This window comes from Pogona vitticeps, chromosome 3 (genome assembly GCF_051106095.1).
Source record: "Pogona vitticeps strain Pit_001003342236 chromosome 3, PviZW2.1, whole genome shotgun sequence".
Classification (NCBI taxonomy): Eukaryota; Metazoa; Chordata; class Lepidosauria; order Squamata; family Agamidae; genus Pogona; species Pogona vitticeps.
In genome coordinates, this window is record NC_135785.1 from 21,886,644 (window position 1) to 21,900,879 (window position 14,236).

Below are 14,236 nucleotides of genomic sequence, written 5' to 3' on the forward strand. Positions count from 1 at the left end.
TCTGTCTTGGTGATTTTCCAGATCTCACAATGCCAAGCCTCATCACCAAGACTTCCTTCTGTGAGATTTCTCAGCTTCCCACAATGTTCTTCGTTTTTCACCTGTTCTGCAACTATCCAGTTCTGTGCCACCCAATGCCCTTTCCAAGGAATCTTGACATAGTGCTATTTTGCACAAGAACTCGAACCCAAGCCCTAGGAGGAAAGACTGAAAGAATTTGGCATGTTTAGCCTTGAGAAAAGAAGACCAAGGGGAGATATGAGAGCACTTTTCAAATACTTGAAAGGCTGTCATACAGAAGAAGGGCAGGATCTGTTCTCGATCGTCCCAGAATCACACAACAATGGGGTCAAGTTACAGGAAGCCAGATTTTGATTGAATATCAGGAAAAGCTTCCTGTTAGAGCAGTATGACAATGGAAACAACTACCTTGAGAGGTGGCGAGTGCTCCAACTGTGGAGGCATTCAAGAGAAACTTAGACAACCACCTGGCAGATGTCCTTAGATTTGTATTACTGGATCAAGTAGAGGGTTGGACTTGATGGCCTTATAGGCCCCTTCTAACTTCACTATAGTATGACTCTATCATTCGATGATAATTCTACAACAAGTGGCGTTTCTTCAGGGGAAAAGAAAAAACCACAAAAATAAAACCTGACAAATCTCACAAAATTGTTCAAGAAAAGAAAAAGAAATATTCATACAGAGAAATCTCACTACAAGTGGAGAAAAAGGTGTTCCCTCCCCCCACCCATCATTCTTTCACTGAGAGTGAGAGGCTGTGAGATCCACACTAGTTTTGGAGGGGGGAAAATATCTATTCTACTTATAGAAGTTTTCAAAATGTAGATAATACTTCCAGGACATTGATTTGCTTAACATTTATTCTAGTTAATAGCACTTAATAAAATATTTATTGGAAGACTCTCAGAAACATATTTGGACTAGACGGTATTATTCCAGTTAACTCTTTTGAGGTCAACAGCGGACTGTTAACATGAAAGGAATAATGAACCCAATGGCATTATGCAAATGAGGCTGAATACCTGCCACAAATCTTAATTTGTCCAGTCATAATCGCTGCTAACCAAATTACAGTATTATTGCTCAATTTCTTCTTAAGCTCATAGGCTACATAACAAATCAGCACCCAAAGTAAGATAAACATCTGGGAAGCTAATTAAATAGATTCAATAAAAGGAAGACTTTGAAGCAATTGTAATATTTAACTATTCATTCACCCTATTTCTCTCCTGGTGGAAACTCAAGATGTATATTGTAAATATGTAGCTAGCAAAATACATTATTTCCAACCCTATGCTACCATTCTCGAAGCACAAGATAATACACTCTGTTTATTTTGTCTTAATTCATTGTTTTTTTTAAAAAAAGAGTAAGTTTCTTAACTTACTGTTTCAAGTGAAAATAACAGGATACAATTCTTCATTTCACCCACTAGCATGCATTGATTGGATGGGAAACTCAGCCGTGGCAGTACTGCATACAGTGAGGACCAGTGTAGTATAGTAGGTAGAGTGGCAAGCTAAGATTTAGAAGATCAGGGTTCAAAATCCTACTCAACTGTGAAAATTCACTGGGGAATAGAAAGGGTAAACCATTCCTTAAGGACCTCATGTCTTGTAGCCCATACAAGGATCAATATAAGTCAGAAACAACTTGACAGCATATAATGACAGTTTGAATATAAAGGGACAGGCAGTCCTTCAGATAGTTCTATAGCTATTTATCACTTTGTAAGTTACACGAGGCTCAGAAAACTAGTGATAACCACTGTAGTTGATGCAGAATATAGGAATGCAGGAACAGTAAGTTGCATTACACCAAGTCAGACCAAAGGTCCATCCATCTGAGCTTCTTGTTCACAGGCAGGAGACCTCCTATGGCATAGTCAACTTCATTCAGTGTCAAAGAAGTTCATAAGAGGATACTAGAGGCATAATCATAGATACAATGGCCAGTACCTCATTTGAGGAAAATCACAGGCGTATTAGTTCAATGTGTGGTTCCTCTTCTAACAGTACTTGTGAGCCAAAGGCCGCTTTATGAACTATAGGGCAATCTTTGGCTTGCAAGGTGGGGATCATCAGGACAAACGCAGAACTTATGTATCCCACTTTTTAAAAACAGGGTACTGGTGAATAACGTCAAAGCCAATTCCTATCATGGGCCAAGGAGTTCCACACTCAAGGACGAAACAGTTCTTGACTTATTGTAGTCAATAAGGCTACAGCACAGAGTGATACCAAGACCATGAGACTCTCTCAGCAAAATGATAAACAGTCCAAAGTCAAATACAGCAAAGTAGTCACAACAAGGAAGTAGGATCGCAACAGGGGAATGATACAGTGCAACTTGCTGAGTGAGTTCTGTGGTATTTATGGCTGGGACCTCAGGTGCAATCACTGCTCCCTTAGCTTTCCCTGAGAGATGGGCTTTGAGCTTGAGGAGAACTCTTACTCCCAAGGACACATCCTGTAGATTAAAAACACTCCTCTTAGTAGCGTCTCACCAGGCCTGAGCATTTTTCTCTAGCCTTCTCCTCAGATTCTGTACACACTTCTTTCAGTGGAAGAACCTTCTGCATTCTGAGAGTCCAAGGCCCTCAGGAGTGGCCAGCCTGTTACTATCTCAAGGGGTGCAAAAGTTTCTTCATGGAAAATGGCCTCCAGTGAGGTCACAGCAATATGGTCTACATCAGTGGTCCTCAACCTTGGGCCTCCAGATGTTCTTGGACTACAACTCCCAGAGGCCTTCACCACCACCTCTGCTGGCCAGGATTTCTGGGAGTTGAAGTCCAAGAACATCTGGAGGCCCAAGGTTGAGGACCACTGGTCTACATCAGTTTTGATAACTGACAGAGGTTTGACAATCACACATGCCCATCCCTGGAAGGTTACTCCAACATCTCACCCCCACCTCCAAAAATACAGTCTTTAAAAGCATAGTTTACTCATGAAGACATACTTATTGCAAGTATTTTCAGAGCTATAAGCAACTGGAAGTCAGGGTGCTGGGAGCCACCTGTGAGTTAAGGCTGCATGTTGATCACACCTCTTCTATACTGACAGTAGTAGCTGTCTAGAATTCCAGACCAAGCTGAAGATGGCAAATACGTCCTTCCCTGTGTACATTCATATTTCCAGATACAGTCACAAATGAGTTGTTACGATCTGACAGCTGGTAAAAAGTGTTTTTCTGTCTCTGGGCTATAAATCCATAGCCTTTATAGAGGTTAATTAACACTTTCCTAAACTTGTTTAAATCAGTCAAATTACAAAGCTGTCTCTGTTATAAAATAGCTTTCCTTCTGTTCAGAAGCTTCACGTTGAGAGCAGTTTCTATGGTGGCTGATGTGTGATGCTAATTACATTGACGCTTTCTTTCTGAAGGTGATGCAAATTAGCTGCATGCTAGTTCAGAACACTGTGCCTTCTATGACTGCTGTATATACAATATTATAGTCACAATCCAGAATGTTCAAGGAATTCTCTCTGGTACATGTTAATGCAAAGTTCCTCTGATGCGCATTGCCTGGTCTAGACATGGAGCCAATGAAATCCACTTATTTTTAGCCAGTTGCAGAGGAGTCCAGTAACAGACGAATATGAAAAGTGCCAAAGATGTGCAAGTACTCAGAAGAAATGTGTACAAAGAAACACACTTTAGTAAAAATAGGAAATGCAATGCAAACCATACAATTTGAAAAATGCTGCTGTTTCAGAAAATGTTTCAAAGATGGCATGGAATTCCTTGGGCCTTTTTTTTAAAAAGGCAACAAATCCCAAAAATGGATCCCATAAAGCATGAAATGTTTGGGTAGTGTGGACATGATTTATGTGCATGTCCCTGTCATCACTCCAGCTCTAATGACAAATTTAAAATAGATTTCGCAGAGACTGATTGATTGCTTTTATTTTTTTTAAAAAAATAATTAGTTATTTGGACAAATGCCACCTTTCTGTCACTCCCAAATCCTGATTTGAAAAGTTGAGATTTGCCATGATTTGCAAATACACTACTATGCCATGGAGGCAGGAAGAGATATAATTTCACAAAGTGTTACAAGTTCCCACTACAGCCTGTTGCTGTATTCTGCCTTCATGGAAATAGCAAACAATTTTGGAGATTCTTTTTTAAACAAAACACCTAAAGAATCCGAACTGAACAACCACAATATTTTTTTTTCTTCATGAAGACAAACGCAAGTAGTTGAGTTCCACCAGGATTGCATCTAAAAAAAAGGGCCACTAGCAAAGAAGAGTAGGTTTCGATGAGATTATAATAAGGTCCTAGTAAACTGAAAACTCCCTGAAAGTATTACAAAATATTATAGACCTCGGGGGGGGGGGGGGGGATCAGAAGCTTGTGTTTGTCACAGTTGGCATTATCCCCAAAAAGGGGTAAAACCAGAATGAAACCAAACCATCATTGACAATTGTAATAAAATTCATCTGAGTATCAAGGTATAAGGTCTTTTCCTTCTTGCAATAATTCCAGGCTACATTGGCCTGTTCTACAAGCTGTATTTATCTACATTGCTTCTATGTTCTATAAGCACAACATTATTTTACAGTTGTAACTGGATGTTGTACAGTGCAAAAATCTAACAGCTATGAAAAAATATCATAGGCACAAATAAATACTTAAATAGAAATACCTCCAAAATACAGGAGCATGTATTTTACAAATAAAAAAGAATAATAAAAATGTTTCAATTACATTCTACAATTGCAGGAGCTTATAGCCTAAAAGGCACAATCAAAAACAAAAGACAGAGAATGCATCTCTTAAAATATTAAAGTTCTTAAACGTAAATATAATAGAAAATAATATTTGTAGCTTCTAAGCATATAAAGAACACACTCAAAATAATTCTAACTGCTCATCCAGCCAAACCAGTCTTGTTCCTGTTTGCATCTATGGAGGGAAATCCATAATGATTCTTGTTCTTTGATATCTGGTGTCCAAAGTGGTGCGGGGTTGTGATGATGTGATGATGAATTGAGTTCTTGTGTGTGTGTCTTACATCCCTATATTTACAATTCATTACGCTGTCCAAACGTCCCCACAATTTGTAAACAATACTTTTCTCAAAGGGCCTGGAAATCCAGGGGTCTTGAGCTCCAAAAATATTTTTTTTTTCATGGAAATCTTAGTTGTTGTTTCAGCTACTGTAACACCAGAGTTTTGTAACTTAATATTGGTAAGCGGTCACGATGTTGATAATGTTATTGTTCTGATTAACATTTGGCGCAGACCCTAGAGGAGCAATGTGAAGCATAAAGCCTTTGTAACACCAGGACGCTATAACACCTGAGAACACCAAGATTCTACACCACCCCAATACTGTCATCTTAAAATCTTGAAACTCTAGAAATTGTGAACTTAAAACAATTGTAATCCCCAAAGAGTGCACTATAAGACATACAATGCCACTTTTTATTACTTTTTATTTTATTTAGATTTATACCCCGCCCCTCTAGACAAAGTCTACTCAGGGCGGCTTACATGAGTGATAAAATATAATAGAATAACATACATAATAATACATAATAATAAAGGTAAAGGTAAAGGTTCCCCTTGACAAATTTTGTCCAGTCATGTTCGACTCTGGGGGCGGTGCTCATCCCCGTTTCCAAGCCATAGAGCCAGCGTTTTGTCCGAAGACAATCTTCCATGGTCACATGGCTAGTGCGACTTGGACACGGAACGCTGTTACCTTCCCACCGAGGTGTTCCCTATTTATCTACTTGCATTTGCATGCTTTTGAACCGCTAGGTTGGTGGGAGCTGGGACAAGCGACGGTCACTCACTCCGTCGCGTGGATTCGATCTTACAACTGCTGGTCTTCTGGCCCTGCAGCACAGGCTTCTGCGGTTTAGCCCACAGTGCCACCACGTCCCTAATACATAATACATAATAATACATAATAATAACACCTACTAACTTATGCATAAATGTAAACTTTACATTTACATTGTAACATAAACAGGTTCATTATAACAAAAACAGTTCAACTGTCAGGAAATGTTATTTTAGAATGACCTTGCTTAGCTGGACAGCCAGCTAATTGTTTTGGTTCACCTATTTTTTTTCCCACTTGCTATAATATTGATAAGCATGTGGGATCATTTTTAAGAAATTGCATCTACAGCAATGGATGAATTGCTGATTAATTTCCTGCTTCAGTGTTCAAGAGTATCATTTAAACCATTTTTCTCCTGCTATGTCTTGAACAGAACTCAATGGTTAGAACGTGATTTTCTAAAGCCAAGGTCTACACGGCAGCCTGGATGGAACATATTATCATATGTTATATGATAATAACATATCATCTAGTCAATTTTGCTTATGGTGATACTTTGCTGGGTTTTCTAGGTAAGGAGTACTCCGAAGTGGTTTACCATTCCCTTCTTTTTGGGGGGGGGGGCATCCTGGGATTGTGCAGCTTGCCCAAGGCCACACAGGCTGCTGGCTTCTCCTTGGACTGTGAACTCAAACTCCTAATCTCTGGTTCCACAGCCAAATACCGAAACCACTGAGCTATCCAGCCAGTTTGCAATGGCTATAGCAAATTATCAATCAAGTCTCAAGTTTAAAAGCACTTTTATTTTACTAAAGGCTAGATAGATAACAGTGGCAAAATGGCAAGAAGGACATAAAAACACAGTTCCATTTCCCGCAATGCCATGATTCATGTAGACATGGATTATAATAATCAAAATTTACTCCAACTAATAGCTTAAACATCAAATACATTGCTTTTTTCTGTACCTCTCTGTTTATACATGATTCAAAGCTGTTAATACAATGAATACATCTTCCAGATTTTCTAGCAAACTTGAATCAATCTGGAGTTGATGTGTTCCGCCAACCATGAGTTTTAGTAATGCTTTCCTCTAGAGTACTGTTGTCAAAGTTATTTCCTGAACTAATAGGTCTTCAATTAAAAAGATGAAAAGAATATGCCAAAACAAGATCCCTGAGAATTTCATGTTTACTCTATTTAAATGGAAAATCATGAGTCTTATTTTTCAAGGACAAAGGTCCATTGACAAAGGTACTTGTGATTCTGATATTTATTACTTGAATGCGGCTTATTGGAAGAACTTGGGTTGATTATGTGAATAGGTTATGTCGATATCTATAAACATTGAGCATTAAGCAGGGGGTGGCATTCATTAATTTTCAGCAAAGGTTACATTGAGTATTCAAAAAAATAATGAGCATGGTGTAAGAATTCAATTTCAGAATATTGAGCTAGGTCAAAGCCTCATGTCTGTTGCTTTGGTTGCAAATCTCTGCTGATTTCATAGAGAAATGTCAGCTGCTGAGCATTTCAGAAGAGGATCTATGCTTGCAGGTTGATATACAGTCCCTGCTTGCTTTAGTGTCATTCTTTTAATTTCAGTGAGTGTTCTTTAGGAATTAGTGGGAATATATTTAATGCAGATTTCTTAATCAATTATTGTCATTCTTTTATGCATAACAAAATACCTCTGTTATCCAATAATTAAGCAATAGTCTGAGTTACATCCTGTATCCAAAAGTAGCAGTGGCGTCTGATGTCCTTCTAAGCCAAAGGAAGGGTTGGAGAATTGGGGTGTGATGCATAAACACAATTCATTCAAATGAATTTATGTGCTGTAATTTGGACGGTTTCATTATAGGGTTTTAAAGGTAAGAAAGGTTCAGCAGTGGTTTCACCATTGCCTCCTTCTGCAGACTACTAACAAAGTTAAAGTGCCATTGCCACTGTCTGTGAAAGATCACCGTGTCACCTTCTGCTACCTCTACTGCTGAGTAAAGCAAAAGTAAAATAAACTAAAGGGTGTTGGTTATGTACCACTCAATAGCACTTCAAGAACTCTCTGTGTAGTTTACAATTTATATTATGAAGGCTACACATTGCCCCACTCCATGTATTGACCTTGGAAGGATGGAAGCCTGAGTCAACCTTGAGCCAACTACCTGAGCCGATCAAGATCAAACTTAGACAGTGAGCAGAGTTTTGATTCAGAGACATCACCTTGCTGGCAAAGGTCCGTATAGTCAAAGTCATGGTTTTTCCCATAGCTATTTATGGAAGTGAGAGCTGGACCATAAAGAAGGCTGACCGCCAAAGAACTGATGCCTTTGAATTGTGGTGCTGGAGGAGACTCTTGAGAGTCTCCTGGACTGCAAGGAGAACAAACCTATCCATTCTGAAGGAAATCAACCCTGAGTGCTCACTGGAAGGAGAGATCCTGAAGCTGAGGCTCCAGTATTTTGGCCACCTCATGAGAAGAGAAGACTCCTTGGGAAAGACCTTGATGTTAGGAAAGTTAACGGCAAAAGGAGAAGGGGATGACAGAGGATGAGATGGCTGGACAGTGTCTGCCAAGCAACCAACATGAATTTGACACAACTACGGGAGGCAGTGGAAGATAGGAGGGCCTGGCGTGCTCTGGTCCATGGGGTCACGAAGAGTCGGACATGACTAAACGACTAAACGACAATGACGACGAGAGTTTTGATTGCAGGACTGTAATTTAAACACTGCACCATGAGACTCAGTAGCTGCTCTCCAGCAGTTTATCTACTCCATCACCATTAGAACATCCACTCTCTATTGCTGATGTAGCTGCTACTTGTTAAGAGGGTTAATATATCTTAATCTGGGGCCTTAGCGGTGAACATTTCAACTTGGGTGACCCTACAAGAGGTTCAGGCTTGTAATGGAGTCTGCCTCCCAATGGCATTGCTCTCAGCTTCTCTGGCACATTCAACCCCTCTCACCATGTTAAGGTGTACATCTAAGAAGGCAGCAACAAAGGCGCTAGAAAACATCATCAAGTTGTGGGGGTTCAAATACGCCCTCTCCTGGCTTCAACATAGACACCGGAGTCTCTTGTATGAAATCACAACTGGATTTTATTAGAACATTAAACAACAAATCATTTGTCTCTAAGTCAACTCTAATATTTTCTCTCGCTGCCAATGGGTCCCACGATGGCATCCAAACATCTTTAGTGAAAGGGCTGTACTCTAAATCGTTCCAGGGTCCTTTGGAATAAGGATTAATACAATCCAAGTCCAAAGTGTCCGACTCTGATTCTAATAGCGGTATGGTCTCCTCGTCTCTCCCCTCTGGATTGAAGGGGTCCTCATCTTGTATGGGAGCCCACGGTCTGACAGGAACCCTCTCCACCAGGCTTCCTCCATGCTCATATCTCTCTCCTCTCTTTCCATGGCTTTTTTCTCTTCTCTTAGCCTCCGACGCCACTCACGCGCCTCCGATTCCCCCCAATACAAGGGTCATGGAGGCAGACCCCTTCTTCTCCTGTACTCTGCCTCCTCCCTGGGAACCCGGACCTTTTCGCCTTTCCGGTCCAGGGATCTTCCACTCATATTAACTCCCAACACCCTGGTATCTCATCTCTCACCCCCTTTATATCGCCCATTCCCGCCTCTACGGTGGTTCTGCCTCTTTCTTCCCTTCCCACCATTTCCCTCTCAGTCTGAGTGGCTACTGTCATTTTAGGCAACCCCTGTTCTAGTTCACAGATGTCCACTCCCTGCTGTACCATCTCGATGGGTGATGCAAGCGGGTCTGTTTGCGCCTCCTTTCCTGAGAGAGAACGACACTCCAGCGAGAGCTTCTATCCCCTCGCCTCTCATCTCACACAAGTGTAAGGACATGACATTTGAAACCAAGGCCAAGATCATTCACCCTATTGTTTTCCCGATCACCATGCATGGGTATGAAAGCTGGACAGTTAAGAAAGCTTACAATGACCCTACCCTGTCCTGCTGAGGTGCACAGAACTGCTGGGCTGTTTTTATTCTCACCACTTGCTAAATACAGTGGTGCCCCGCACAGCGAGGTTAATCCCTTCCAGATTAACCTTCACTGTGGGAAACATCGCACTACGGAACACCAAAAGGCATTGGAACGCATTAAACAGCGTTTAATGCATTCCAGTGCCATGGAATACTCACCGTAGTGCGATGTTTCCCAGGGGCCGGCAGCCATTTTCGCGCCCTCCCCTCGCACAACGAGGGCGCCAAAATGGCTGCCATCAGCTGTCCGGCAGGTCCAAAATGGCCGCCGGAACAGCCGAAAGGGGCCGGGGCGCAGCGTTTTCGCGCCCTTGGTAAGCAAGGGGAGCGCGCGAAAACGCTGCCGGAAGCCCCGAAATGGTTGCGCGCAGCCATTTCGTGGCTTCCGCAGCATTTTCGCGCGCTCCCCTTGCTTACCAAGGGCGCGAAAACGCTGCGCCCAGGCCCCTTTTGGCAGTTCTGGCAGCCATTTTGGACCCGCCGGACAGCTGATCGGCGGGTCGCAAAGCGAAGGTCGGTAAGCGAGCAGCTTACCGACCTTCGCTCTGTGAATCACAGCCTATACGGGCATTGTTTTGCGATCACATTTGCGATCGCAAAAACGGCCTCGTAGAGTGAATTCATCGCTCTATGAGGCGCCCGTTGTGCGAGGCACCACTGTACAAAGTTTTGTGCAAAATATAAGTTCCTAAACTGCTTGATAGCTCAGTGGTTCGGTCGTGAGTTCGATTCCCCGCTGTAACTCCTTGACAGGAGGCTGGACTCTATGATCCATAGGATCCCTTGCAGTTCCACAGTTCTAAGATGAGGATGATTGTGCGATATTTTTAAAAAATTATTTTGGCAAAAAAGGCACAAATGAAAAAAAAACAAAAACAAAAACAAACCTGCATTGAAATTCTCATCATCTCACCCAGCAGGGAGAAACATGTGAAATGTTTTGCTGTCACCAGCAAAAACGAAATAAGTAAAGCCAGAACCCTCTCTCCCGCCCTGTTTCTGTCTACCACCATGCTGAGTGACGATCTGAGAACAGGTATCGTCAGGTTCTGGAAACTGGTTGAATGTCCTCTATTATGAGAGTGTATTGCACAGCTTTTGCCCATGTACATATTTTCCTGCAGTGAGTCATTGTGGTGAATGCAAAAGGACATCTTTCCATGCAAGCATTCAGAGAGCTGGGCCTGCGTCATACAACTTCAGTGGGTCATTACTGACTAACCTAGCTAGGTCAGGGGCTCTGGCCTGAAGGGTCAGCATTACCACATTCTCAACTTCCTAATGGCCTGTTGAGGCTCTGTTCCCATCTCCTTTACTGCCCACTGAACAATTGGCACAAACCTGCTCGATATTTCATGGCTATTTTAATATAATAGCACCTGTCTCGCTGCCAGTAAGAAATCCCATTACACCTGTAGTTTGCCTTCAGGGGAATTGTTACAAATCTGGTAGCATTCAAGTCAAGTTTTATGTGCCAGAAACTAATAAAATATAAAAACAACACTGTTTTCTTTGTTCAAGACATTTGCTGTTTAAAAGGCCATTTCCCCCAAAATATCTCACCTAAAGATTTTTATAGTCATATATTTCTCAGTCAGACCACTAGTGGAGCAATTCAGTGGTTCCCACCCTATAATTTTTTTAAAGCCCTCCTTTTTTTTAGAAGTATATTCTAATATAAGGAAAAGTTTTCTCCATTACTTCTAAAACCTCCTGCAGGAGAAAAAGAACAAAACTTATTTTATTATTATGTTTGCCAGAACTATTTAGATTCTGTTCAGCTTTCATACACATTCCAAGGTTTTTCAAGATTATAATTACAGAAGATGATACCATATGTTTCGGTAAATTGAGATGCACCTCATCCCTTAACTACGTCCAATTACAATAAAAGTAGAAACCTTTTCAAAGACAGCTGTGTGAGGAGAATGCAGTGAGCACTAAGCAGCCAACTTCCAGTGGGTGGGCTGTTGTGTACTAAACAAGTCAAACACTGAGGACTGAATAAACTTTTTCAATTTGCAGTGCAAAGTTAGTTGTTTCCTGCTGACCCACAAATGGCCTGGATTATCATGCCGGCATAATCAGGAATGGCTGAGAGGCTGGAATCCTATAACATCTTTGCTCCAGTGGGGTTCCAACAGTGTAAACCTCTGTGGATGTGGTTGTGTGTCATCAAGGTGTCACTGGCTTAGGGCGATTCTATGATATTCAAAATGTCATGTCCTCAACAGTCCTGAACAGTTTGTGCAAACTCAAGCCTGTGGTTTCCTTCAGGGAGTCAGTTCACCTCCTATTTGGTCTTCCTCTTTTCCTGCTGCCTTCCATCTTTCCCAACATTATTGTCTTTTGCAGGGAATCCTGTTTTCTCATGATGTGCCCAAAGCAGGACAGCCTGAGTTTCGACAATTTGGCCTCCAGAGATGATTCAGGATTGATTTGATCTAGGACCCACTTGTTCATCTTTCTGACAGTCCAGGCTATCTGGAAAGCTCTCATCCAGCCACCTTTCAAGTGAATCATTTTTTTCCTGACAGCTTTCTTGAGGACACAATCATACCATGAAAATTTATCCCTTTTTTCCTTGCTTCTTCTGCTTTCTGTATCATCGTGTGTTGAGGTCACATGACATATACCCCATGATAGTGGTTCATACGTTTTTTTTTACTTGTTCCGCCTTTTGGGAAAAACTTAATTGTGATATGTTCATCTAGAGGCCTGCAGTATTCCCTTGTTCCTCAGGGTCCAGCAGGGTGGAGGGTGGGTTTCGGCAGGTCAGCATATCATCTGAGAGACATTAGTTTGTCCTCCAGGCATCGCTTTGTCCGTCTCACCCTCCGTCCCTGCTTCTTTCTGTCCCTTTCCTTTTCATAGCTCTGCATGAGTGGGGATGGTTCGGCATACAAAGGGATTATTTGCTGATGCTTTTCCCTCCCCCCCCTCACTAACCCCTTAGGTTGAAACACACGCCTGGGCACCTCCCTCTCTCCCTGCACAGACACGTGCACACCCTCCCCACCCCACCCCCTGATTGGATTAGCCATTTATAAAGCACAAACACTATTTCTCCAAACCTTCCCAGCAGCAGCTGAAAGTGGGCTCAACTAGAGATGGGGGTATTCGTATTCCTATATGAATACGAATATCCCCACACAAAGGGCGTTAACAAGGGTCCAGCCCCATGTGGCCGGACAGTCCACTCACATGGATGGCACGATTCTACGAATGGCTCCACAGTCCGCGATCCACTCGCCACTCCTGGCAGGAGGTGGGAGAACAAGCCTCGCTGCAAGGCGAGTGGATCACGTGCTGTGGATCCATTCAGAGAATTGTGGCATCCGCAGCGGATCAGTGAGTGGACCATCTGGCCCCATGGGGCTGGATCCTAGTTAACGCCACCTGTGTGGGGATATACAAATACCTGCATCTCTAGTCTCAACCCATGTTTTCCTTGTGCAGACAAAGTGAGCAAGATGGGAGGTTGAGGGGCTTGGCTTCTCCTTTGCATGCCTTCATACAACCTGTCTCCCTAACGTCCACCCAGCCCCTCTTCCCAACCCAAGCTGTCTGTGCCAGGTTTCTTGGATCGTCGAAGCCCACTCTTTGCATCAATGTCAGAAAGCCGCTTGCCAGCAGCTGCAAGGGTAACCCATCACAGGCCACATAGTGATCTGTGCCATTTTTACCTATTTCCACACTGCATTACCCTCTATGGAGAAGAAAACACAGTGCTCTCTCGTAGTTGAAGCCACATTTGACGGACAAATACCAGCATGCTGACATTTTCATTTGAAAATTAATTTTTAAAAAATAAGAGTTGATGAAAAGTCAGTGGGGGTGGATGGGACGGCATGCCAGCAGTAAAGGAAATAAATTGATTTAGGAGAAACACACTGAATGCAATGGCAGTGGTACTGCAGTATGAAATGCAGAATGAAAATAGTAGTAGCCTCCCAACGTGCTGGATTTGATGTGGAGATAGCATGGGGGGGGGAACAAAAGAATCAATAATGGTGTACATCACCTACACTAAAAATAACGAGTCAAAATTCATGAAAAATAACTCAGAAACATTTTACAAATGTGACTGCAGCCTTACTGTCCAGCTTTCACACTCATACATAGTGATCAGAAATAGAAGAGTGTGGATGATTGTGGTCTTTGTCTCAGTGACGCATCCTTACTCTTGGTGGCAATTTCTAATTTCTTCATTGCTGCCCTTCCTAGTCTCAGTTTTCTTCTTATTTCTTGGCTGCAGTCTCTACTTGCGTTGATGACTGAACCAAGATATACAAAATCTATTTCAGTTTCTTCAGCATTAAAGTTCTCTAGTTCTGTAGCCATAATTTTTTGCCTTCTGAATGTTCAACTGCCAACCTGATTTGGTTCTGAC